Below are 25,966 nucleotides of genomic sequence, written 5' to 3'. Positions count from 1 at the left end.
ATACATAACAATTATTTCTAACAACAGCATAAAGATTTTAACTTCATATGAGAAGATTTATTACATCCAATTGTTCAAGGAAATACTGACAAATTTATTGTATTCTTTGAGATTAATTCTTCTTCAACTAAGTAACTATAAAAATTGGGAAAATATTTAGTGAAACCTACTGGTAATGTCAGTGATTTACAATTGGTGAATTAATCATAAAAGTTACATGAAATAACACTAAGAATATGGCCAGAAATTCACAAGTTGAGGACAAAAGTACTCCTTGATTTTAGGAACTGTTTTTGTGAATGTAAAAACACTCAGTGCCTAAACCATGACATGTAGTTGAGGACAATGACTGTCATCTCTTCTCTTTTTTGTTACTTGCTTTTTACTTTTAACTGCTTTTCCTTCTTTGTAAACCTCCTTTGCTTTTAAGATCCTGAAAAAATACTGGTACTACCTATTGTTTTCTAATAATTAGCCCTTCCGGTACTACTGGGGAGCATCAACTCAGAATTTACTTTCTTCTTCCCCTGCTGTCTGACAACATCGTAGTTTGGCCTCTTGTCTTATAAATTTGATTGCAAGCTTTGTGCAGGCCAAACTTACCTTTTGTTCTGCATTTTTACCACACGTAACACAATGGCTTCAAAGTGCTATTATAACAAACTTACTGTTAACACTTTCTTCTAATTTGCCTCTTGTGCTTGCTGCACACCTTAACATCTTTTAAAATGTTCCTCTTTTCATTCAGCCTTCTGTTGACTATGTCAGTGTGGCTAAATGACAGATGATCAAAGGCCAGTCCTTGACTCCGAAACCAAGCAGTTAAAGCTGACTTGCGTCCACACTGTGCATTAGCTCTCGCTTTAATAGATTTGTCTTCTAGAAAGCCAGTTTGAGTGGTGTAAAATATAGTGAGGGAGCAAGACAACAATTAACAGGGATCCAATGTTTAAGGCTACTCCCCAGCAGCATAGAGTGTCCCTGTGTCAGTAATCTGTTCTAATGTTCAGATTAGTATAGGACTGTTGAATGTCCTGCTCCTCTTTTCTCTTCAGGAATGAGCTTCCTCATACAATGTTGAAGGTCCTGAAAGGACAAAAGGTAACGGAGTGCAGAAGAAACAAGTCTGACAGCTAATCCTTTATGTTCTGTGTGGTCTCTTTAAAGAAATAACATTGAGATTGTGATTAATTTTAATAAAATGTGTGGATAATGTAAACTTTCTAAGAGATACCATCTCTTGGTGGTAGAGCAATCCGATGGTCTGGAAATGTCTCTCCAAAGAGAAGAAAGATCACTTTATTTGCAATTAGTGAGTCCTAAGAGCCCACATTGAAGATGTTGTTTGGATTTAAAGTGAAAAACTTTTAGCTATTGCAGCCATATCTATGAAAGAGATTTCCATTACTCAAACTACCTTCCTAATGGATTATAAAACACCAAGAAAAAGTATAGAAAGAAGACGAATAAATGGAAAAAAGAAAAAAAAGTGCAGTCTACATTGAACGGAGAGATGATCCGGCCCTACTAAGTTACAGACAAATTACGCAGAAGCTAAGTTAGGTGAGGTACTGAAACAACTTAAATGGCCCTTAATGTTGAGTTTTATCCAAAGAGGATTTTTTAAATTTTTTTTTGTTTTCTGTCATGGGAAACTTATTTCTGATTTCATCATCAAGACCTTAACCCTTTTATTTGTTAGAATTAAGCTTGTTTTCTCTTGAATTTTACATAGCGTTTACACAAAATGCAGGGGAACCTGCTAAGTGCAAAGCAGGTTGGGTCTCAATGAAAAACGGACAAGTAAAACTGGATTGTTCATAAACCCAGCCAGAGAAAAGTTCTGCGATCTTGCAAATTGAGGTGTGTTTCCTTACAAACTTCAAGGATCAGCTAGTGTCAGTCGTTGAGAAAATACATTTGGAAAGTGTAAGCCAGTACATATCTGAAAAGGAACAAGGATTGGTAGTATATGATATCACTTTAACCAGTATTCCTACATGGTCTGTCTTTTCCCCCTCAGTTTGATTCTTGAATGTAATGCTTTAGGCATAATAACTTCTGTCTCTTTCCTCCTTCCTTTCTTATGTTTCCTATATATTCTACTAACCTGTTTCCTTTCTGAATCCTTCTGGTATGCTGCATGCCTTCCTACCTATTTCTGCTGAAAAGCCTTCTTTTAAGACTGTCTTCCTCTGTGGGTTCTCGTCTCACCCTCCTTCCTTTTGTCTTCAAGATCCCAATTATGCCCCTAGTCCTACAGCCTGAACTCTGCCTTTCCATAAATTCTGTCCAATCCAGTTTTCATTTGTAATCCCTGTAAAGGACCCTCACAAGTCTCATTATTGGTATCTTCCAGGTAAACTCTGGAACTTGAGGTTGCAGGTGTAAAATATTGCCCGAGGGGGGAAAAGTAGTTCCTGAAATTGTGTCATATAGCCAGAAGCCTTTGGTTTAGGGCAACAAATACAGACAGAGGAACTATTTTCACCTCAGAATGGCTATTTTTAATTCAATTACTTCCCACTAGATGTACAGGAATATTTGGTGTAGCACCTGCCTTTGTTTTATTTTTCATGGCGGGCAGGCTGATAGCTCCTCTTTCATCTATGCAGAGATTATTGTTTCAGAAAGGGCAACTTTTTTCTTTCTTTTTTTTCTCTTTTTTTTTTTGTTTTCTGCCTTTATCATCATTCCTTTTCCTCTTCTGTCAAAAGAGGATGCACTCCCACAAACAGCACAGTAGTCTGAGGAGAAAAGGGGCTGCTGCAGGCCAACTTGTTCCCTCTCCTTTGTATTGTACTCAAAGCAGAAATAATATCTTTTCTTGCAGGGGGAACTGGTACTTGGAATAGGAAATTCCAAAATATTATTACTGAACATAGGCAGATCATTGCCAGTACTCTGATATTTTAATCTATTTGGCAAAATTTGTCTCTACAGTACAACATAGGAATTCGGCATGTGTTTATAACTCACTCTACATATTTCTTGCAAGCAGACAGTTCCAATCTGAAAGTATAGCTTTTAATCTTAATTTTTGTAGCAGACTGAATAATATTAATAAAAGAGAGATATTCTCTTTTTCAAACACAGATTAAGAATGCTGATCAAGAAGCTTCAAGCAAGAAAAATACTCTTAACAAAAGAGATTGCCTTTGCAAAAAATAAGTCATGTGACAGATATCAGTGATCATCCACTAGAAGTGACCATAAAGTTGCTTGGCAGAGAGGCTCTAAGATTACTAAAGGACGGGGTTTAATTTGCCTGCCTTTTCAACCATATGTAGTAGTTTAGGCTTGATAAATCCTTAGGAGTCTAATGAGACTATTTTGCCTCCCTTAACAGGTACACCTTAATGGAAAACTTCCAAGGGAGATAAGCAAGAAGGAAGGGCACTGAACTTTAAAAAGTCAGTCTCTTTTTCAAGCGATGTTCCATTTGTTTTGTCTTTTTTTTTTTTTTTTTTTTTTTAAATAAGACTAGAATGTGTTTAGAAAGATCTATGGAAAAACCTCCTAAGACTAGAAAGTTGAAATCATTAGTGAGATTGTGAGAAAGGCATTCACCTAAGCTACTTAGGAGTTTGAGGAGGAAGTTTTATTTATTTGTGGTAAGCAGAAGATGCTTTTCAATCTTACAGTGAATTTAGACAAAGGCTCTACATCCCAAGAGAGTGCCTTGAAAATACAAGATAAGGTCAGTACTGGCCCTAGTACAAAGACCAACAAACTCAAAACCATGAGGCATCCAAAAAGTTGGATATTCCCCATACAGTTTGAGAGGTGGAGTATTGAGATTCTGTTTCTCTGCGTCAGAAAAGGAAAGAGTTTTGAAAGATGGATTGCCACAATAAGCTGGGCAAAAAATAGGAGAATGTTGACTTCCCTGCCCAGACTTTTTAGGTGTTTATGTCCATCTTCCTTATATGTAATGTAGGCTAATTTGCTCTAAAAGGATAATATATGTTGCCTCTCTGAGAAATAATAGAATATTTTGAATTAAATATGTAGAATAGTTTGGGATTTCTTTTAGTTCTTTCAAAATATACTTTGAGCACAAATCATTCATTTTAAGTGCACATTAAGTAAATTACAAATGCAGTTGTAAACCAGTTTGTAATACATTTGAGTTGGTATTTCTGACTGTAATAAATATGCTACCCACTGATAAAATGCTGAGGTGGATTGATGAGGTAACATCTTCTGTAATTCCTATGCCATTCAGCAGCAAGAACTATGAATCAGTTCTAACACTATGTGTACTCATTAAGTAAGTTCAGGGATTGTACAGTATGTGCCATTTTTTATTTTAGATTGAATACAACACAGAATATAATTATATAATATACAAATGAAGAAGCATTGCAATTTCTCTAGAAGTTCATTTAGCTGTGCACAAGCTTACAATATACTTACATATTAGTTACACAAGCATTTTAGATGTAATTAGTGTCATAAAATTTGAAGTGTTACAGAACACTTATGACAGCTGTGAAGAAGACAGTACTGAAAAAGGGTGAAAATACAGATAGCCTCTGAACACATAAATCTCATCCGCTGTGAAGTAATGTCAACATTTTCAAGATATTTTCAAGAAAAAACAACAGAAACAAGGTATGAGTTTTCATTATTTCTTATACTAATTAGCTGTGATATAACCAATCCTTACTTACCTCTGAGAATTTACAGATGTACTGTAAATTACAATTTGGCAACACAGCAAAATGAACTTAATTGTTTTCAATGGAAAACCATGATATATTATGGCATTACCAATTTTATCTGTAGAATTATAGTTCTGCTGGCATTATAACTATAAAACAGCTATTTTTAGTGGTAAATTGTTTCAGAAAAAAAAAATCAGATCAAGCTCAAATCTTATCTTAAACCTCAAATCCACAGGGATTTTTGGTTTTTGCTTTTTTTTTGGTTGTTGTTGTGGGTTTATTTGTCTTTTTTTTTAAGTTTGAAGAAATACCTTTTTCTTTCACCTAGATCTTCACTCCTAATAGGCACCTTGCCCTTGTTAAAATCAGTCTTTGATTCTTAAGTGTTTTAGCCATATCTCACGGGTTGGTACTGAGACTACGTCACAAAAATTCAGTTTCTTCCCAGAAGAATGAAGAAGCTAAGGCGAAGTTCAGAAAAGAAAGTGACAGACTGAAAACCTTTCTCTCAGTGGATTATTTCAAACTGGCTGCCTGGAGATGATGCATTTTAGATAATGCTGGTGAAGTTTCTTAAGGCAGTCAAGGAATCCATATGGGAGAGATACATAGGGATTGAACTCTCCAGAACACGCTGGGGTTAACCTCCTGCTGGGGTTACTGGTTGCCCCTGTGGGTTGTCCAGGATGCACACCTTGAAACTCAGCTTTTGGTCCTAATATCCTCAGAAATTAATTTCTGTCTCCTCATACTCTCTTTGTCGATTGAGCATGGAACTCCAGAATGCTGCAAATGATGTTGTGATTTTCTCAGCCAGATACAGTATTAATAATTTTATGTTTAGTAAATACTGACGGCATCTCCTTCCATTTATGTGTCTCAGTTTTTAAATCCTTAATCATGTGGCAAGGAGTTTCTCAGTTTAAGTGCTATGTGGAAAAACATGTTTCATTTTGCCTGAAATTTGATGCTGTATAATTTCACCTTTTATCCCTAGTTGTTCTCCGTTCACCTTTAGTCACAAATTACATAGGGGTGAAGAACTACTATGTTTGCCTTATTCTTTTTGTGAAGGTTCTATGTGCTATGTTTGGTTACATACCTCACTACAAGCAGAAATGTGAAATAAATCTGTATTAGCAGTTTATTATGGTATTGAATGTACAGTGGTTACGCTTGCATGTGTTATTGTTCTACATTTTCACTCTTTGTTTTAACAAGCCTTCTACAAATATCCATTACTCATAATTGCATTTGGAACACTAAATTTGATACTGTGAGGTTATTTGATTATCTGCCTTGTGTCTTTATATTTCCTCCATTATAGTTATTCCAAAATAAGCTGTACTCAGGCCTTTCAGGCCCATTTACACCATTATCAACATATGCTTAGGTGTGCGTTCCATAACACAGTTTTTCAGACCTTTGGTTTATTGCTTGCATTAAAGCAAAAATATATGCCCATGGCAAACTGGGACACCTTCTCTGTCTTCATTTTGTTGTTTACGCAAATCAGGCTCCTTTAGGGAGATTCTCCTTCATACAATGGAGCGTAAAAATGCCTGAGCAAGCTAAACAAGGTCCATAATAGGATGCAGAATAGCAGTATCTTTTTGGAAAGGAAATTTCCGTGATCTGGATTATGCTTCTTATTTTGCTGGCTTCAGTTCTATTTAGGCCTCAAAATGCCATTGTTTAATACTTTCGGGAAAAATTTTCATAAGGTCCATTTCATACAATCCACACCTTTTAACATTTCTTAAACTTTGAGGAGATAAAAAGTAAAAGTGAAGAGTCAGTCATGGAACTAGGACAAAAAATAATGAGAAACAGGCAGAAAAAGATACTGAAAAAAAAAGAAACTAATTCATATTTCTTAAGACAAGTTCCAAAAAAAACATAGGCTAATATTCCTCTGCTTAAAGATGGATATCCTTTGAAAACATGATTTTTCCATCCATCACTGGTTTCAGATTCATAGTTGGGCCAGAATCAGGTTTAATTTGCATTATACGGTCTCTCTGGGGAAAAAAATGAAAAATTTCTGAACTCTCTTCTTTGGTCTATGTAGCTAAAATGTGATACTTAACACTATTAAAGCTCTTTGCATCTTCAAAGTACTTCAAAATGCTTGGCTCTATGGCATCAAAAAATGTTAGTTCCATTTTACAGATAGGCTAGAAAAGTTGGCAAGACTGCAGAGCAAGCCATTCCCAGAGCTGGCAACAAATCCCAGCAGTCACAGCTGTCACTCCTAGGCTTAGATCACTCTGCCTCTTTTCAGTGTTTAAATAACATGATAGGCCTTTACCATGCCTGAATAATTCTGCTTGTCATTAGATAATTTGTCTTGTGGGGCCAGGGAAAAAAGAGAAGGGAACAGTAAAGAAGAAGAAAGCAAAGGTGGTTTCATAGTCCCATCATTCAATGATGCACTGTTTTTAGAGCCACTGCCAAGGGGAGCACAGAGGCATGGGTTAGTCTTGCTGGGAATGACTACAGCATATACCTATTTATGCAACATACAATATACCTATTTATACGGTATATACTTATTTATTTCAATTAGTTATAGGTTCATAGGAACTGGAAATGAAAAACCCATTCTATATTAAATGTTGCACTTGAAAGTTAGGTTGCAGCTAATAAAGATATATTTGTAGCTTTTAAACACACTTCAGAGAAATTTGGTCAAGCTGTCAGTGTTAGCCCAACTATTTTTTTCAGTAAATTCATTGGGGCTTCATCACTGGCTACAGAAGTAAAACACATTGACTGAATTTGAATAGCTTTTCCTACGACTGACTGGCACACCTTGATTGTTTATACAAATGTCAATAATATGCTGATTACAATTTTAGGGTGCTTTTTGGCTTTTATTGTTTCTAAAGAACTCAGTTTAACAACTCATTGTAAAACCTCTAACTTTTGTTCTAAGAAGTACGAGAAAAACAATTATTTTTTTACTATTTCATTCCTTACCATACTTGCTGACATTTACTTGCCTTTCCTCTTACATAGAGCTAGGGGTCCTGCATATGGAAATGGCTTCATTAAAAGAGAAATATGGTAACATATGATATTTCAAAAAAAAAAAAAGTTTACAAAAACCCAAAACCAACACTGCCTAATTAGTATCAGAGTGGCAGAAACAAAGGCTTCTTTTACTATGAAGTGAAGTATGTTGAAATGGAATCTTCAGAGATGTGAAATTTTTATGTTTCAGGTTGAACAAGATTTATGCTTTTTTATGCATAGATATGTACATGCAGAAGAATTTCTAACTTGCTAAATACACTGTGTACAGGGATGCATGGGATGGACTGAAGGTGCTTGGTCTGCAGAAGAGTTGACTGTAACTGTAATCATTATATGATGCAAATGTACATAACATCTCTAACATACACGGACACACATATACATATTACTTTATGAAAAAATCATATATAATTACATAATCTATCAAAAATCCTTAAGGCAGTGTGTAACTTTAGAATTTACAATATAATGAGAATTTAAAAAAGAAAACAACATAGGGCAGTGGGGAATAAAAGAAATAAAAAAAATCACTCAAGCTAGTATCCATTGTGAATTAAAGGCAGTGGCAGAAAGGAAAGCAGGCAACATGGTAACTTCACAAAATGAACATTTTAAAGTGTTGAATTGATAAACCCCAAATATTAATGCTGGATAAGACACTAGCATTTATATGATGATTTGAAAGAAGCCCTATAAGCATTTAGAGGATTAATTGAATGCAAAGAAACGTGTTCAGTTTCAGACACTTTGAGAATAGTTTGCAGAAATGTCTTTAAGATTCCTAGGAACTCAACTGTTAACACTGTTGCATTCTGAACAATCTTTTAACATTGGCAACTTGGTGTTTATTTTTTTATGCTATTGAAACTCAGAAAAATCATAGAAATTAATTTAAAGCTAAGCATTTTTATTCAACATAAATAAATGTCTTTATCAATGTAGTTGTTCGATCTCATAAAATTTTCTCCTTCTCTTCTTCTGATAAAGTATTAAACCTGATTGCTTTCGAAGAAAAGTTACTGCAGTATAGTAATTGAGATTGTTTATAAACATTTAGACTTCCTAAGTGTAACATTATCCTCTATAATAATCTGTTGATTGAGCTGGCAGAAGACAATGGGTTTTGATTAGATGGTGCTGTCTCATTAATATGTATGGTTCTGTTTCTCCATTTTGTTTCCACTTATGCCTGTACATTCAGAGTGAGGGGACAATTTATTTTTTCATTATTATTGGTTCTGCATGATTTTACATAATTGCAGTCATTCTTAGACTTCTTCCAATGTTCTGAGCTCTGATTACCAATGACCTATTTACTCCTGTCAGTGTGATCAACAGTCACCTGAAATCAACAACTCACAACTTAATTAAACATATTTTAGATATGACACTAGAAGAATCTATGTTACCTGTACACTAAACCCAATGCCAGCCTTTGGCTTCTCAGCAAGGCAAGATTAGACTTAATTTTGAGGTTGGCTGCCACAAGCAGGTGGACAAATGAGGGTTCTCATGAGAAGGAGAGGATCTGGAATAGTAAGGCAGGGAAATACGGAGTTGTTGTTCCCACCTAGATGAACAGAGTGGGATGGAGAACAAAGATGGAAGGCCTACTTTAGTGGGGGTAGCTGTTCTGACTCCATCAGTGATGGTTTCTCCAGACACTATAATATCGCTCTCAGCAGCAGCAGCTCTGATTTTCCAGGGATTTGATACAGGCAGAATAAGCAGTATCCTTACAGCTGTATGCAGCACTCTTGTTCTGGGCAGCTACATGGTTTGGTAACACCATAACTGAATTCCTCCCTGGTCTATTCTCAACTGAAGGACTTGCAGTAGTATTCATGTAATTGCTTTCCCAGGATTTAATGCTAATGCTTTAATGTGTTTGTCACTGTTTTTGTTTGTTTGGTTGGTTGGTTAGTTGGTTTTAAATCAACAAAAACTTGTTCTTTGAGCTTGATTGTTCAGAGAGCTTTCCCCTTAATCTATCCTGGCTGGAGCTCTTTCTGGGCATCTCTTCCATTCCTTTTGTAGTATAGAGGGAAGACAAATGGACACACTTACCATTAGGACTTTGTAATTTTTTTTAGACACTCCGTCAACCCCATAGTGGAATGACACTACAGAAGAATATTCTGTGTCTGTGTCTAATGCTCCAGAACCCTTAAAAGAGATTAAGCATCTGCATTCAAAAAGGAATTTAAAAAAGCAATTTCTGAGAACTAAATCTTTAAAATTATTTAATTTCAGCTACCCGTTTAGCCATGCAAATAATAATAACATAAAAAAATAAATAATTTACAACCCTATTCAGCCAGGAGGCAGCTATAATTATTTATTTATTTATTTATTTTAGGAGAAGCAAGAGAGGAGACCAGGGTTAAGAATGCTCTTTGGCTATAGCTTACTGCAGTGTTGGGAGAACAATTACTGTTAGAGCAAATACAATTTGATTTTCTAAGAAACATCAGATTGCTTTGCTCTGTGGAGATCAGTCTGATGACGTGAGGAGAAATTTGGGGATGAAGACTATTGGACTTTCATTTGTCCGATTTTACTCTTGCTGTCTGCCCTAGCTTCGTACTATTAGTATTTGGGGAGCACTTGTTTCTTTCTTTTCACATCTGCAGGGCACAAGACAGCTGAGCACTGCTTTTAGTTGGATGGAGTAACTAAATTATGAAAAGCTATTTGAAGGTAAGTATGTGAGTCTCATCACCATAATTATAAGCAGACCAGTGGTGTGGAACCTATTTCTTACTGCAAAATGATAACTTCCTGACACTTTTGTGTTTCCTGTCTTTCTAGGGGACTCTTCTGCAAAGCAGGGATAACTTTGCTTGAAAAGTCTCAGTATGTCTATTATAGTGACCAGGATGATCAAGAAGGTCCTTTGGGTAGGACTGCTTAGTTTATTAAAAAAAAAAAAAAAAAAGAAAAAAATTACAGTGGTGCATAGAATATTGCTGCCATTCTGTAATGTCAGAGAGGACTTATTTAAGGGATCTGCGATGTGCAAGTTGGTTACTTTGATTTGCCTCTGAAAAAGCCCTTAAAACAATTCCATAGCAAAGTTAGCTTGAGGAATACAAATGCCCAAGACCCAAAGTCATATGGTATGTACTGTAGTGGGCAGCGCTGGGCTATGCTGAAGGACTAGAAAGACATCTTTACAGATCTTTTTTATGTTCCAGTGTTTATTTCTCTAACCCCATCTGGAAACAAAAGAAAATAAACTCAGGCAACAGCATCTGTTGCTCCTGCTGCTCTGAATTAAGCTAACTTAGTTTAATCATTTCACAAAAACCAAACACTATTGCTCTGTCTTTCCCCATGTTATCCTGGCTCATAGATTGACACTTCAGCTTGGCCCACCAACTCTTCTGATAAACTGTTCAAATCCTCTGAATTACTATGCACTACGGACAACTTTTAATTTCCCTTCTGGCAGAAAGAAATATATAACCTGCTTTAACTGCTCTATTATTTTTCTTAAAAATGGTTTGTACGGACCCTCTCTTCCTGTCTTACACTGCATGCACCCACATGAAAAATAGCGCTCTGCACATGCAATATGTGGGAGGTGGTTCTCTGAGGATTTTAACGGAGCAGAAGAATTCCAAGGCTTTGGAGGACACTATGGGATGTTTTTTCTTGATAAAAGATGAGAAGAACGGAAGACATTTCAAACTGACTTTGATTTTGGGGAGTACTGTGTGCTGTGTTCTGTCTATATTATGCCTGAGCATGCCACTCATCCATAAATCTGTCCAAACCTTATTGAACTCCAGGGCAATGCATAACCTCCTGCATTCCCAAACCATGCATCAGAAACTCACGTGAGAAAGAAAGAAATCAGTTCTACAGCAAAAAAAATGGTAAATGTGTAACTTTCTTTTGTCAGAAAGTAAAGTATCTAGTTTAACCTGTAAATAACTGCTTATGGGTCTGACTTAACATAAATGATAGAGTGGTGGAGAATTTGGTTATTTGGACTGATTCACTGCACTATCTTTATAGTAAAAAATCACTGTGTTTATACACGATCATCAGGCATGGCTTTACTAGGAAAATTGGTAGAAGCAGTGGTAATAGCAACCCCTTTTTCAGCAGACGTAGTTGCTCTGCCCGTGCTTCTCCCTCATGTGCTACAGAGGAACAGGCCTCCCTCCACTGCAACATACCTTATCGGGAAGTAAATTTTGTTTATATTTTTTGATTACTTTGATATTATTTGATTGTAAATTGTATTTTTAAAATCTTAGATTAGATAAAGGCACAGAGAATAAATGTCTAGCTAGAGAGCTGTAATATGTGTACCTGTATTCTAGAAAATACTACATGGAACTAAAAAATGTAATTACATGCATCACTTAGGCTTTGCAAAAAGTGTGCTAGATATAGTTTTAAACCCTTCAGTTGTTATCTTCTTTATAATTCCATGTCTAAACATGTAAAGAAATTACATATTTACCTCCAGTTTCAAGAACTTAACAGAATGTTTTGCTATATGAGAGCAAAGTTTATAAAGTCGAAGGTTAGAAACACAGCTGCTATATCTGCCCATTTTCAGAAGACAAGCAAACTAAATTCTATAAAGCTAAAATAGTATTCTGCTTCTTGTTATATGTGTATAGTAACAAACTGTTTTTATTAAACAGTTGAAAACCCTCTTGTGCTGCTATCTAAACACTGTTTATTATTCTTTCAGCATTGCACCCTCCTATCAATAAAAAATATATGCCTTTCTCAACACCTCCTGCTCAATCTGGTTTTGCTTAGTTTTGCTGGTTTTGCTTAATTCTTCCAGAAACTATTTGTAAAACAGCTTTCTGTTTCAGACATTGCACCAGCAAAATACATTCAAAAGAGAAAAAGAGATCTGAAAAGTACTGTGTCAAGGCACTAATTAATTCTTATTTTTAACCAGTTAAAAAATCAAATGACTAGAAAGTTCTTTTGTAAATGAGTTTTTAAATAAAAAAATCTCATTAAAGTCTCTGAACTTTCTACTTAATTCTATTTAATCTTATCTCTTCTTTACGTTTTACAGTGTGCCCTATTGTAAAAATATTTTCATATGTATATATATAAATCAGCATTTTGTTCTTCCAGTAGCTGAAATAGCTGAAGTTAAGAACAGGTAACACATTAGCAGTATATAGGAGTTAAATTCAAGAGACAATTTGAAGAAAAGGCCTATGCAGAACCCTAATGAAGCTGGTACAAGTCCTATAGACTTTGTCATGCTTTAAACCAGCTCAGTAGGTCCTTACCAGAAGAGCACTTAGGCGCAGCTGCAGTTTGGAGTACATAAGTAATTTTACTGTATTCAGTGGGATTATTCTCATTCTCAGTTGATCTGAGAGGCTTATATCAAAATGACTTTTTCTCAATAGACCGATTTTGTATGTAGAAATTCTTCTAGGTCCAATGAGACTCAGTGCTTTTCTGGGAGGAAAGAACAGAACCTAAATGTGTTTGTTTCACCTCACTTCGTTATGTCTTGAGACCTTGTGTTGTAAATGCATTGCAGAGAGAGATGATTTTCTTTCAAACCTGTCTACAGCAACCTTGAACCTTTTTTAAATGTTAATTTCCATTTTAGTGCTTCCTATAATTTTCATCTATCTATTTCAAAACATTAGAAAACAGTAATAAACAGAAAGGTTGAAGCCACAAGTATTTGCTATTTCCTTCCCATTTATGTAGATTTATCTCCTTTTACCTTTTTTTTTTTCCTCTCATCTGATATCTCCTATGGAACCAATACCGCATCACAGAAGTGACTGGGAGTAGCACTGATTGCAGTAAGTGAATCATTACTGTCCATCCATCCATTACTCTTACATCCCTAGGGCACTGACCAGATAATTTTCCCTGCCCATTGTTTGCCATCCAGTTTAATGGCAATACATTAAAAGGCAATGGATGAACATACTAATAAGTAATGATAAGAGGCACAAGTATGACATGCTTTATAGGTAAAGGATAAATATATGACAGAAAATGGCTATCATGCCTCTTTAAATGGATCTTGAGCTTCTCAGGCTTGGCTTTGAGGACACTTGCAGCTTTCAGCTAACTACATCAGGAGCATTGGTACTTTTTTTAGGAAGAGGACTTCAAGTGTAAATTAGATCACTGAGTTAGATGGATTAGAATCCATCCCATGATAATTGTATGGGCATTACGTTAAAAAGCCTTGATAGGCTGTGCATATAATGGCTTTTTTGACACTGAATATAAGACTGTTCAAACCAGATCAAAGATCACTTTGGCAGAGCTAGTTAGACTAGCTAGTAAAGGACATTAAAGTCAATAGGAACTTCCACGGTCATACTGAAAATTTTCTGAGCACCGAGCAAGGCCATTCTTATGATCTAAAAATCTAACAAAATTATTTGCATCATGAAATAACCCATTCCCAACTATCAATAGTAATTATTAAACATACATTATTTTATCTTGGAATTTTTTTCTGTATCTTAATAACTTTACGTGCATTAATGATCTCTGCGTTTGGAGTTTGGTTTTCCCCCACCTTTATTTTTTTAAAATTTTCAGACTGTAGTTCTGCATAACCAAGCACTATCTTCATTACTGCAGGCAACTCAGTACTGACAGTAAATGCTACCTTTTTACTGTTTAGTCCCTTTTTCAGTCCTGTAATGGATATGTGTGCAGCAGAGAATTCAGCATATATCCCTATATGACTTAACCGAGACAAATGGTAATATATTCCTACCTTCTGTTTACTTTCTTTCGCTTAGTTATTTAAAGATGTGAAGAGCTTCCATTTTCTCAGTCTTAGTTTCTTTACCCAGAACAAATTTGAATGATGGCACCGACTGAATAGATCAATCAATACACTAAAGAACAAGCACTTCAGAAAAAAAACTTGAGAGTGGAGAGATGGATGGATAGAAACCTCAAGAAGTTCATGAAGGGAAATGCAACATCCTTCACCTAGGATGGAATAACCCCATGCACCAGCATGGCCTGGGAGCCAGCTCAAGCCTCAGGAAAATGCTAGAACTGTGGGGCTCGCAGTAAAGGGCAAGGGCTCTGATGCACCATAACTTGAACATGAATCAGCAGTGTGCCCTCGGACTGGTGGTGGGGTGGGCTGCATTAGGAAGGACATAGCCAACAGGCTGAGGGAAGTGGTAATTTTCCTCTGTTTGGTGCTTGTGAGACCACAAGTGGGTTATTGCATCCAGGGCTGGGCTGCCCAGTACAAGGTAGATGCTGACAAAGTAGACTGAGTCTAGAGGAGAGTCGCCATAGTGGTTGGAGGTTGGAGCACATGACACAGGAGTTTGAGAGAGCTTGATTTGTTGAGCCTTAAGAAGAAAGGGTTAAGGGGGATCTAGTTGCCGTGCACGGCTACCTAATGGGTGGTCATAGGGACTTTTGACAGATGCACACAGTGAAACGCCAAGGGTTGGTGGATGCAAGGTGCAGCAAGGCAAATTCCAACTGGATTTAAACAAAAGAAGTCTTCAGTGAGGGCAGTTAATCACTGGAAAAGGTTACTCAGAGACGTTGCAGAATCACTTCCTAGGAGATATTTACATCTCAGCTGGTCAGTGAGGAAGTAACCTGCTCTAACTTTGAATTTTTCCCTTCTATCAGCAGGGTTTGGAGTAGATGACACCCATGTTGTTTCTTTACATACTAAATTGAAACTTACTTCTATTAAGTTAGAATCAGCTGCTCTTTTTTTTTTTTTTTTTTACTATGTTTCATTATCTCATGTTCTTTAATATTTCAGTTGCTCTGAATTCTGTGCAAACCTCTGATGCAGTAGGTGACATCCACACTTATTAAAATTTAGTTAGAACAGAGTTTTTATCTTCCAGACAACAATCCAGAATACTTTTCCGTATTAACCAACTAAGGACACACTGAAAGGTAACTGAGAGACCTTCACATTCTGTAATTGTGTCATTCAAATTAATTCAATCCTCTTTAAAATATGTGTCTGGTAAAATTATTTTTATCATTTAATATTTACAAAGTTTTTTTGCTAATCAGTTTGTCTTTGTAAAATCTGGATGATGACCTTTTGAATTTCCAGGGCATGAAGTTGCAGTTGTGCAAACTGGGCTTCCCACTACCACCTGTGCTGGGTTATTTCCCACTGCTTGAACAGGTGTTGGGTACTGTGTAACTCATCATTGCTTTGGAATGGATGATTTTGCTTCAGGATAATTCTGGCAAGCCGAACCTCTCTAGTTGTTGTTTTATGCACATAAGGATAAAAGAATGGACTTGAAACCGTAGCCATCACAGAATAATGAATGCTAGGGAAGGAAACTGACTTTCAATATTGACAATCAGCTGATAAAGAATTCCCTAGAGAGAATAGAGGAATCTCATTTTGTTATCACTCTCTTGAATGGTGTGAAAAGAAAGAATATTATCGTCGATGAACACACCAAATCATGAACTAACGCTGGATGAATTTGTCAGTTACAACTGCACAAGTTTGTAGCTATCTTCATTTACAGTTTATCAGACGACAGGTTTATCGGTAGCTTAGAGTTCCAATTCCTGATAACACTTATGATAAGGCCCTTTTTTAAAAAAAATAAATAAAAAAAGCTAGCCTGATGCTTGAAAAACAGTCAGTTGGGTTTTTTTAGTTCATTAAAATCATTTTATGTGCTCAGTTAGGAGCATACATTTTGCTCAGAGAGAAACTGTCAGCTGTGTTCTTTCAAGTACGGATCAGCAAATTATATCTTACTTTATTCTAATTATTACATTGTTTATACAGAGATGGCAGCATATAATGTTACTTATTTATGAGAACTATTAGTAACAATGTTGCTTTCTTTGACTTTGTCTTTAACAAAATTGAGTTTTGGGCAAACCTTTTTGATAGGACTGGTCAAGAATTTTCCATGGAAATGAATTTTGAAAAGAATTAGATTCTTATCTAACCCCAATCTATCTGCTTCTGTGCAAATTTCAGGCATTTTCTCTCAATATCTAAAATAGTGTGGCTGAAAATATTTCTATTCTAAAGTAAGTGATGTAAAAGTGGATCACGGAAACTTGAGTCTTGAGCCATGGACTTGCTATTCTATTCTATGAAAGCATAATCTCCAGGAGATTATTTCCCAGAAAGCATGTTTTGCAGGTGGTTTTCATAATCTCTCTAGACATGAACAATGGAAGTTTTAATCTAACCAGTGAGACCAAAAGACCTGTGGAGACGAGAACAATGTTAACTATGATTTTCCTAACACATGGTAGTTCCATTCCAGAAAAGTTACATTTTATTTTAAGAGTTTTGTTGGAAACTTAAAACAGGAAAAGGAAACAGGGCTGTAATTTTTATCATCATTTTCTAGGGAAAGGTACCCCTTTTGGCTTGCTTTATGTTCTAATGTATATTTTGTAGATATGGTCACTCTCATATTTGCATTAGCGACATTACTTCTTTCTTTGGAATTGCTTTATGCGAGATGATCAGTGTCATTCTTTAATGGTGAACCGTGCAGACCTTAAATGAAGGGTAGAAGTAATCACAAATGGAATCTAGAGCTCAGAAAACGTCTTGTATACTTACATAACAGTATCCAGGAAAATAGATAATAAATAAAATGTACATGTGTATTACACGATGACCAGTCTGACATCTACATAAGCTACCTTTAAAACATATGATTTATTCCAGTTGTGAGTTTTGAGACCCTAGATACCCTGAGATACCCAGAACAAGGCTCTTTGTTGCAACATAGATCTCATTTGCTGTGTAAGCAGATGTTGCTATCTAAGAGTCACCCAACCAAATCTTTGTTGTTGAATAGGGAGATTTATGATTTGAGTTTCACTGCATAGCCAGGTGATGAGCCCTGTCCAGAAATTAAATATGAGAACTTTTCACAGACACAGGCCAGATGCTCCACAGAAGTTCATATGCTGGAACAGAAAACAACTGACCAGAATATTATTGCTGCAGTAATTCAACACCCACACTGTAATTGCTTGTGAGACTATAACCCACATGCTCTCTCCTGCAGCGGTATAATTTTTAAATCTAAAGAAGGGGGAGAACAGCTCAGGAAAGGCAAAAATGGATCAGGCTGAAATTTACGATGTTTCAGTGCAAATCAACTATGTGACATTAGACACGCTTCCATATGAGGGCATGTGGGGCTACCTCATATCAGTAACTATTCTTGTCTGCATAGGTTGCTCTGGAAACTTTAATGCCCATGCAAAATCTGTGTTCTGGAGATTTAAATGGAGCTTGTTCTGTGGCTGAATTCCAAAGTCTTCTAACAAAAACTGTAGTAGCTTGAAGTGCGGACAAGAAAACATTCTTTCTTGCTTCTGCTAATGATCAAACATGGCTAAATTGTGATTGTTAGCTAATGTGTCACTCCATGAAAACCACGGGGAGAAATTCTGCACAGATCTGCTGAGTGGATGGTAATTTGCCCTTTAATGCTCACAGTACATTAGCTTCTTCTATACAGTGTGTGCGTTTTGCTATCTTGCTTCTAGAGAAATATCAGGACTGCCTATTCTTTTTCAAAGCAGCTTCCATATGAGTCAGAGGACAACCTTACAAAAGGCAGTGTAAAGTCTATTCATAACTAGTGTCTTGGGGCAGGAGCTAATTTCTATACAATTATCTATGAAGGATCAGTGGATACTTTATGCTACGCTGCAGTTTTCTATGTTTTGGAGATCATGGAAGAAAGATGGGAGCTACCTTTTTATACTCTCACTTATTTCTCCTTCATGACATAGCTTAATTCGTATATTGATGATATTAAATGAGAAAATCTAGAGGGAACTATGTTTGAAAAGGATGTGCACAATATGCTTAGAAAAAAATTTAAATAGTTTCTCTCCACAGCACTTGTTAACAATAACAGGCAACAAGGTAAGACCTTTTTTTTTTTTTTTATATTGAGGCTGGTGAAAATTTGATGGCAGCCTGGATGTCCTTCACCTGCTATCACTGAGCAGATGTTGATTTTCCAATTTACAGGTCTGTTAAGAATTCATGACAAAGTTAAATTATACATGAAAATGAGGTTTTTTTTCTCCTCTAGACTCTGTTTGTTGTGATGTGGTTTTGTATTTTTTAATTGCTAATATCTGTCAGAAAGAAACATTTTTGTTTCCCCTGCCCATCCCTCTTTACCTTATATTTTGATTTGTCTACACCAAATTGTTGTTTCAATATGAAACAAAATGTGGATTTAATACGGAGGGGAAAATACTGATGTTCTTCTGGAGCTACTCATTAGTTCCAAGACAGGGAAAGCTGGAGAGTTAAAAAATTGTCTTCTACCAGTGTTTATTGTCCAGGGTTAATTATGTAATTCAGATTTATTATACAGTTCATTAGAACTCTAAGGTCAAATTATTATTTTCACTCCTGCCCCCAAATTTCAGATTTTTCTTACCCAAAATTCATAACACCTATTTTTCATGTCAAAAATCTCACTATCACAGCATTAACTGTTACTAAAACTTTCTTCATAAAATTGTTTTCACATGAAGATGTAGGTTTTTGACTACAGAAAATAATAGAACTAGGGTACAACTCGACATTAGACAGCACTTTACACTAGCATTAATTTATTTCATCACACAGCACAGAATGAAATTTTGGAACATGAATAAACTCTAAGGAGTAAATAGATTTGATTCAATCACAATTGTTGAGTAAGCTAAAATACTTGCTGAAGGAGAAGCACTGCCATCAGTAACCAGGAAGGTTCCATTTTGTGGAAGCAATATCTGGCAGGTTGAATACCATGATTGTAGTCCTGGATGGTTTTAACCTTTCTTGCTGCTGGTTTGTTGAGTCTTTTATCATAGGATGGGTAGCCTCGGATTCTCCAGAATGGATGGATCCTCCATTAAACTTTCCAAGGCATATTCCATAAAATAAGTTCCAGGCTTGTGCTGGAAGAATTTATGATATATAAAATACTACTACTTTGGGAAGACGTACTGGATCTGATGTTTCAGTGTCAATTCTGGTTAACTTACTGTAATTCAGGAGTCCTCTGGGTACTCATGTCCAGAATTGCAAGAGAACTGTGTTCCTCTTGGTATCCTGTAAAAATAACTTGTGAAAAAAAGAAGCTATAGTAAGTCTTGAGTGATAATATTCTTGAAAGGTCTATTACTGTCGAGGGAATCCAGAAAAGTTTAGGAGCTCTAAATATGTTATTTTTAGCAAACTTCTACTCACTCTACTATACACTCTCTTCCAATACCTAGGAGAACTCTATAATTATACAGCAGGTACATAAAGTACATTTGACATTTGATTGTGAATGAATGTCAAATTACTGTGCTTTAAAACGCAAAAATTGAGTGAGTTGCATCTCGAAAAGCTAAAAAGGGCTGGAAAATAGATTATGTAAAGACAGTAAAATGTGTTTAATTCCGCCCTTCGCATTGTCATTGTTTGAGTAGCAGTTACATGGCAGATAACGTGTGTAATGTAGCAAGAACAATGAAGAAACCAATTACTGGTTTACTGGTGACCTAGCTGGAGTGCATGATTTATATTTGTTGATAAAAATATATATACCAAAATATATAGTAGCATGGGACAAAGAAGAATACCTTGTGATGTGCAATTGTTTCTTCTTCCTTTTCGAGTAAGAGAATGACAGCTGTACATAACCAAATTCTGTCAATAAAGTATCAGCCTTCAGAGACCCTTTATAAACTTACACTAAAGTGATTCCTTTGACACATGGAGAGAAATCCCACCAACTTTAGTGAGAATTTCACATGGCAAATCAGGGCAACATTGGCATATATTCCATAGGAAAGTATAGACAATATCAAGTATAGTGAGAAAGAAAGTCCTATGGGGAAAAACAGAGCGAAATAAGAGTATATAGACAGCCATAGGAGAGGTATGTTGAGGCAAGCATGTTTGTATGAAGTGACATATAGCTTATGCTGAGTTTTTGCATGGTGCCTATAGCACCTGCTTGACACTGGATTTCTCTTCCATTCAATTGTGCCTCTGTAGTTAAAAATAAAAATCAGCATTAACAGGAGATAGTCCTCTCAGCAATCTTAATAACAGAAAAGGACATGATTTTTGTTGGTTGCAGTTGTAGGTACCTGGGTTCTTAGGGTGATCTCCCTACATTTCTGTTGTTATGTTGTATTCCGAGTATTTTTTTAAGCTACAGGAGAAAAGGTACTGAGAGCTCTGTGAATCTCTGTTTTTAGGTAAATTGTTCTAAGATAGAGGACAAGTTTTGATAAATAAATTGTAACTTAATTTTTGCCCTTCCTAAGAGACAAAGACTTTGGGCTGTTGTATGCAGTTATGAGTGGTCATCAAATATGTGGATCAACTGTATCCTAGGTGAAAGAGATTCTACTTCATCCAAATACAAGTCTACACAAAAACACGTATCTCATATAATTTTTGTCACTGCTGCTTTCTTCTGTTTGTTAGATTTTGTGTGTTTCTCTTGAAATCATGTGATTATTTTTATCTGGAGCACAAATTGCAAAAGTTTGGAACACCAAGGGTTAAAATGTGAATGTTTTCTAAAGAAAAGAAAAAAAAAGCCAGTGCCTGTAAAGGGATTCATATCTGTCCTCCTCTTTTCATTTGCAAAATGTTTTCATGCTTAAGAACTTGAATGAAAGCAGTGAAAAAATCTTAATTTGAGCACACAGATGCTGTTTGTATATGATATTCTCTTTCTGTCCACACAAGTCATCAAATGCAAAAACAATTTGCATGCAGACCTTTTTGTATTTGCCTGTATAAAGTTGTGCATATGCAAAATGAGTGCTAATAAATAAACCTGGGGGTTGCTTTAGAACCCAGTTAACGTAAATTTTCCACTTACAAAAGTTCTGATGGTTTCTATCAGAACAAAAACTCAAAGCTGAGTCATATAGTCCCTCTCAAGAAATAAATACTTAGCAGAAACATCTTTTAACCTCCTTGAAGGCTATATAATTAATTCTGGTTTAAAAGCTAAGGGCCACATCTCAGTTTAACGCCAGGAAGCCAGCCCCAGCAGAGATGATGTTTACTCAAAATTCACTGCTGGACATGCCTGGTAATAAAGAACCCCTAAAAGGTTCAGGGCACAGTCCCCACGCTCTGGGCCGTTTGAGAGTGGGACGCGCTTCCGCCGGCGGTTGATTTACCATCGCGTGGGGCTCCCTCGGCCCGCAGCTGCAGTAACGCGGCAGTGAATCAAGCTGAAAATGCTGAGCGTTAATAAAGCTGTCATGTACTCTCTGCAGGTGACATAAAACCTTGGAAGATGCTCGGCTGGTTCCTTTTACGAAACCTTGGTTTGCGGGGCAGGCAGGGCCTCATCGGCGGTCTGCCTGTGTGAGGGGCCAGGGCCCCGTCTGCCTGCACCGCAGGCACGGCTTCTCCCGGCCGGCTGTCGCCCACCCAGCCCTCCTCCCCCAACCCCCGTCGTTCAGATTCACGGTAGGGGCAGGATTTATTGCTTAGAGGAGGGAGGGATTTCAACTGGGTTTTATTAACTGGAGGCAGTGCTCGGTTAAATATTATTACATGAGGTGATGCAGGGGCCTAGTATCTGTCACAATCAAAGGGTAATGCAAATTCGGTGGGCGCTGTAACATCAGCACTAATAATCAATGTTAAATTAAGATGTATTATCTAAGTAGCATCCATAAAGAAATGAGGAGTCCTGATACGTCAGTCATTTTTATTAGAGCAGTGTCGGAGCTGGGGAGGAAGGCTTGCTGCTGTGAAGAAACTATGGTGAAATTCTGCTCAGTTTTTGCAGGAAAACACACTGTTAATTACACTGACATATGCTGAAATGAGACAATATAGTTCCTCTCCTTGATGAAATGAGCTCCCTGTTTCTTATGAGACCAGATTTGAAATAAACTACATAAATAAAGTGGTAAAAACTCCTTTAGTACTTCCCATCTCCTCTCCCCCATGTATTTCCCTTGTAGTTATTTTCAATCTACAAATTCATTAACAGTACAGCAGGCACAGTATATCTTTGAAAGTTGTCTCTCTCCCACACCCCGCGATTGTTCAGAACATGAAGGTTGTGGAAGTGAGAAAAAGTATTTAATATAAAATTGTTTAAACCTGTATGGGGAGATTACTGCACACCAGAGAGGGCAGTGGTGCCCTGTGCAGTATTACACACCATCATAGTTAAAACTCAGGGCTGTGGGGTGTGATTTTTTTTTTAATATAGTTTTTATGTATTATATATTACATACATACATACTTACACACAAATATTACTCTATTGCTTGGCCTGCCGCATACTCTGGCCCCCTTTTTCTTGTATTTTCAATATCACAATATAGCATGCTATGCATTACGGAGTATCGCAGATCATCCTTGTTATGCATAATATGTTATCCATGCTAAATTAGAAAACAGGAAGCAACAGGGGGCATCTGGTGCTTGACCTTTACTATAATCTCCTAATAATCTGTTTTATCTAGTCTGTTCTTGAATTCTAGTAGTAATGATAATTCAAGTATTTCTCCCCTGACAAATTATTCCATTGTCTAACCTTTTGGACATTTCTGCCTAATGTGTAGTTTTAATATTTAAGTTTTGAATTTCAGACCATTATTTCAGCTATAATGGTAAATGTGAAAGCCATCTTCTATCAATTAACAACCATCTGGGAGAAATGAAATTCAGAAATGAAGCAAAGTGCTGTACAATAGTGAATGATGAAGGGAAAAAACCCAGCAACCAAATGAAATGTGGTTTTTGCAAGTGCTTTCTGGCACAGAAAGGTGGTGACCTCTTCAACTTTTAAAAAAACTGTTTCTTTTCTCCCTCAGTAATATGTGGAATTCATAATTGTCAGTCCCAAGTGTGTCAAAATCATTAGTCAGTTTCATGTCTTTTGGGTTGTTCTAGAAAGTAGCACAGAAACAGATAAAAATTTGGAATTGTAGGGGTGGTTGCCTTTAGGGTTTTTTGAGACTCACAGTTGTTATTTTGTGATTTCTCTCCAGAACACAAACAATTTAAAAGATTACCACCAAAAAAATGAAAAACTGTTATTGTGTTATCAAAGAGTTCAAGGGACTCAAGCATTAGAAATTCACAATAATGTTGTAAAAATGTTGCTAAGTGAGGGATGGTGCTGTCAGGTCCCAAATAATACTTTAGGTCTAGCCAAGCTTCAGCACGCTACTCTAGGACTTAGTAAAACTCTGTTTTAGATTTCATGGTCAGAGGAGACTGCTGCAGGGCTCGGTGCTGTCCTCATCAAGTAGTTGAGGAATCCTGTCCCCAATCCCCTTCTCTCCTTTGAGGAGCAATGAAACACAAGAAACCTCACGTAACAGCATAACTGGTGTCTAGCCTTTATCTGGCTGCAGAGCCGAGTGGTTTCCGATATGACACGTGCTGCCAGAAAAAGTCTAACCTTAAAATAACCTAAAAATTTAGCCCTCCACATATGAAGCTGGAGTCCAATGACTGTATTTCTACCCTGCACTTAAACCCAAACGCTACAAAAGAAACCACTAGACTTGCAGACACGTCAAAGTAACACAGTGTTACTTTGTCCGTGAGTGGACAGAATAATAATAAAAAAGAAGAAACTTCCAGCTAGCAGGAACTTCATTTTTCATTACAAAAGTATTGTAATCCATTTCAGCTGTAAGGAAATCCTCCTCCAATTTCATGCTACAGTAGTGTCCATAACAAAAATAAATGTATGTTACCAACATAGATTAAATAGCTGCTGATTGAATATTACACCAAAGATGGACTTCAGTAGACAGTTCTCATCTAAATTCTGACTTTTTTGCCTTCAATCAATGTTGTGGGTTTAGTTTTTTTCCTTTTAGTATTATCACAAAAAAAAAAAAAAGCTACAATAATCTTGAGCTGTCAAAATCACTACTTGTTGCTACAATTGTGACCCGTTACATTACAGAGGATATTCTGTTAATTTTTTAAATGCAATTTTAAATTTATTTTTAAAATCATATAAAAAAGACAAAGGAAATGTTTTATATATTTTAAATGATACGCATCTTTGAAGAGGTTAAATTCCTTTATGTCAGTGTATGCCAGTAATGTCTCTTAATCTGTGTCTTGCTGACATAACAGACCATAAAGGATTTTGGAAAGTAATCAGAGGAGTCACGAATCCAAATGCACTGGGAGGATTTACCAGCACAGTGGACCTTGACATTTCATTTCATGAATATAGCTCACTTTGCATGACCCACTCTTGTAACTCTTTCTCATCTTGGGCAATGAATAGTTCCACATACACGTACTGCTACTGCCTATTTGCATATATGAATGAAAATTCAAATAATGTACAGCTATTTAAATTTATTATTGAAGTTGGTTTATATTCAACTCCAACTCCTCTTGAAAATATAATTTATTAGACTTCAGTCACTGTAGATGTACTGAGAATACTGTTTCCTTTTTTTTTTTTTACCAAATGAAAATTTCAATCTAAACTAATGTTTTAGGCAGTCTGAGAAACCCTCTATGTCTAAATGAGCTTTTTTCTTATACTGTTGAAGAATTCAAGCTTGTTTTCTAGCAAAATGGACTAAACCCCTATCCTAGAAATCAGCAAGAACTCTTCTTTTGAGGGCTGCTTCTTTCCTCGGATAGTTATTTCCAATATCTTCAGGGAATTCACTTGCTTACATGCTGTTAAAAGTAAAGATTTACATGGATTCAAGGGAATCATATAAAAGCATTGGAAAAAAAAAAACCAAAATATTGTCGCAGAGTACTTTGGGAAGAGCATCCTTAATATCCAGGCTGTACTATCAGCCAGTTGCTAGTTAGGATCACTGGAGGTAGCTTTTCCTTAGTAATTGCTCCTTGCAAATAATTACTTCCTGCAGAGGTTCACAGCTTCGATACATTCCTTCCTTGAGGCACTGCTAGGAAAAACTCTTTCCCAGGGGAACCTGCAGTAGCAAAAGTTAAAGACATTAAAAACAAAACAAAACAAAACAAAAAAGCGCAGTAGCTACATTGCATGGTGTTCCTAGAAGACAGCAAACAAATAAACTCTCTTCTGCCCAATTTAGAAGTGAGTAAAGTCTGTTTGCTCGCACTTAGCCTCAACTGCACTGCTGGGAGGAATGGAAAGCATTCATCTCAAGCACATTCAGTTTTACCTTTACCCATCATCTTACTTCTATCTATTGCCCTGCCTCTATCATTCCACATCGCAAGTATATATTGTAAACTTACCCACACATGG

The sequence above is a fragment of the Chroicocephalus ridibundus genome, chromosome 1 (genome assembly GCF_963924245.1).
Source record: "Chroicocephalus ridibundus chromosome 1, bChrRid1.1, whole genome shotgun sequence".
Taxonomy (NCBI): Eukaryota; Metazoa; Chordata; class Aves; order Charadriiformes; family Laridae; genus Chroicocephalus; species Chroicocephalus ridibundus.
This window is presented reverse-complemented; position numbering follows the sequence as displayed.